The sequence below is a fragment of the Oncorhynchus clarkii genome, chromosome 16, assembly GCF_045791955.1.
Source record: "Oncorhynchus clarkii lewisi isolate Uvic-CL-2024 chromosome 16, UVic_Ocla_1.0, whole genome shotgun sequence".
Classification (NCBI taxonomy): domain Eukaryota; kingdom Metazoa; phylum Chordata; class Actinopteri; order Salmoniformes; family Salmonidae; genus Oncorhynchus; species Oncorhynchus clarkii.
The window spans coordinates 16,039,878-16,043,095 of record NC_092162.1 but is presented as its reverse complement, the minus strand read 5'-3'; positions in this window follow the sequence as shown (position 1 = coordinate 16,043,095).

Genomic DNA, 3,218 nt, shown 5'->3' with positions numbered 1-3,218 from the left:
GTCCATGTGTTCAGTGAAAGTGTTTTGAATCATGTCTGTGTGAGTTTAAAAACTGAGCAAAGCCCACATTTTGAAAGCAAATATATTCTTCCTGCATATTACAGCACTGATATACAAGCATGATATCCACATAAAAGCATGCAGGCATTCCTTACTGTGTTAGATGTATCCTACAGTACGAGTGAGGAAAAGGTGGTTGGGGATATAAGAGGACATCATATAAATTCTGCAACCTTTGAACTCCCCATTCAATTGACCCCTCATGCCAACCTGCAGGGTTTCCCCTCACTACAATCCAATTTTACTTCCTGCACTGTGTAGAAAGACAGTCAGACGAGCACTGTGATTGGACACACCTTCATGAATGTTTAATCACTACCCCCCCCATCTAAGGCAGAGGTATCATGGAGACCTTCTGTCATCTTTCCATCCCATCTTCATCATCTCCAATACCTTTCCCCCATCCTCATCTCCAATACCTTTCCCCCATCCTCATCTCCAGTACCGTTCTGTCATCCTTCCATCCCATCTTCCTCATCTCCAATACTTTTGTCATCCTTCCATCCCATCTTCATCTCCAATACCGTTCTGTCGTCCTTCCATCCCATCTTCCTCATCTCCAATACCTTTCCCCCATCCTCATCTCCAATATCTTTCTGCCATCCTTCCATCCCATCATCCTCACCTCCATCCATTATTGTATATCTATGAGCTTTTGTTTATGTTTAGACAGTTATGCATATGAAATTCCTCACTGACACAATTGTACCCCCCTTCTCCATCCCTAATCCCCCCACCCCCCTCCATGCTGCCATGCTAAGCGATGCACCCCCCCCCCCCCCTTGCCCCTCCCCAGTTCATTAGAGAGCTCTTCAGTAGCCTGTCATCGAGGATGTGCTCCATCAAAGCTGATCGACTCCCCGTTTTCCAGAAAGATGTCGTGGGTTATCACCGTTTGCTCAGATCTCCGGCTACGGGGAACATGAATGGCAGGCCGTCTTTTGAAGACTGTGATTTCTACACTGATGCCTCCCAGTTGGAAATGTAGAATATTGTCTGGTAAGACACCACATGCAAAGTAAATGACTGTGCAGCTTGGAACTAGCACAACAGTCAGGGCCTGCCTTCCAGGCTTCTTGCAGCCTTGTCTGATCCATACATCCTTCCAGATCTCCTTCTCTCTTTACCTCTGTCGGTCTCTGTCAATCCAGCTCTACATTACACTGTCTGAGGGTTGACCAGAAAAACGCTTTTTGTCTCTGAAAAGAGAACAGACATAAAAAAATGTCCCTACTGACCTCTGATTTCAATTTGTAGACATACATTCAAATCCATGTACCATAAATTACTGCATTTAAATGTTGCAAAAGCATCTTACCATTTACTGCAGCATACTATACGTTCATATATTCTAATAGCTATTGGAGCCCTAATGAAATGATAAGCATTGCATAATGAAACGAGAGGTTAAAAAGTATGCAAACATTTAAGAAGCCTAATACGGTCTACTGGGTCAATTATATGAAGTCTCCATTATCATGCAAATGGCAGTGCCGGTTACAACTCTATTCCTTTGTAGTGGTAAAGAGTTAATTTTTAGCTCAAAGGATATGTCAGTACTCTACAGGGAGAGAGATGAGAGAGATGAGGGAGAAAGAAAGAGGGGGAGATTAGTTTAGTCTGCTTCAGTCCGTGTCTGACCTGGTCTTTGTGTTCAGTGTTCATATTGTATGAGTAGTTCACCTGTGTCGGTGCTTCACTGTGCAAGTTGAGGTGCACGTAATAGAAGGTGCAGACATTGGATTTGACTGCGGTTCAGCCGTGGGTAAAACGGAAAGTTGCAGGCTCCGCCTTTCCTTCTTCCTGAAGTGTCAGGTTGTTTTTCAGTGCCGAATGAACGACAGAACGAGAGGGGCGGAGGAGGGAAGACGACAGGAAAGTACGACAGGGCATCTTTGTTGTTGAAATGCAATACTGCTTTAATGACAACACAAATGTTCTTCACATCTACAGAAAGCACAAAAATGTCTTGGGGGAGGGGGGAAGAGAGAGAAACTAAACACCCCCCCAAAAAGTATGAAAAGCAACACAATGTTGAGTTCAGCTGCTCGGACCTGATCATTAAGATACTAGACTTACACTATTGATGGACATTTTGAACACCGACCGAAACATGCACACACGACACGCAAACCAACTGCACTCGCCATTGCACTATTCCATCTTTTCGCCCACAAGCACAAGGGTAGGCGCTCTACACACGGCTGTAGCTCTGTGACCTACCTCAGAGAATAGGGCCATTGTCATGTCTTTGTGCGTGTAAACACCATTAAAATAAACAACAGTGTTGGATGATTTAAAAAAAGAGAAGAGCGGGGAGGGAAAAAGAAGAAAGCCATTCTACTTGGACTGGTACAAAAAGGGGGAACATACTGTAGCCCTCTCTCTACTATCATAGAATGAAAGGTTGCTCCAGCACGTGTGACAGTAGAGAGGGATGCGTGTGTAATGTATTTTTGTGTGGACAGTCGATACAGAGGCAGACTCATCCCTATTGTCAAACGGCGTCATTGTGGACTTCGGCTCGCTGGTCTGCGGGTGGGCGTCCCTCACAGCGGAGACTCTCTGGGAGATAAAACGTCTGCCCTCCCATCGCGATCCCACTGTCGGAGTTGTTTACCTATCCCGTTTAAGGTGCGTCTTTCAGAGGGACAACGGCTCAAACGCTCCCTGTCACAATTCCTGTCTGCCTAAACGGCTGACAAACGGCAGGATTTTGTACCGGAAGGGGCCGCTGACGAAAAGTTTACTCGTCCTGGGAACAATTATCTCCTTTTACCGGTTTTCGAGAGGACCCCTGGTTTGTGTATTAAACACCAGGAGACGCAGGCTTAACCCGCACTGTGGTTGAAGGGTTGTAGTTTGCCCGATTTTTCAAATGTGGCATAAATGGCTCTTGCATAAGGAAGAAGAGATGACTCAAACCTAAATGGTAGACACATCTCCAAAACCTTAAAAAGCATATTCAGCCTTGGACATGACGAACTCACCAGCCCCTCAGACAATGATCATATGACAATGGACAGGGACATAAAACACGAGCCTGTCTAGCGATCGGAGAGAAGCAAACACATTTAAATGGCTTTAGCCATCCAATTACTAATCACCCCCCCCAAAATCCCCTCCCCTCTCTCTCCCTGTCTGTACGGAGCTCACAC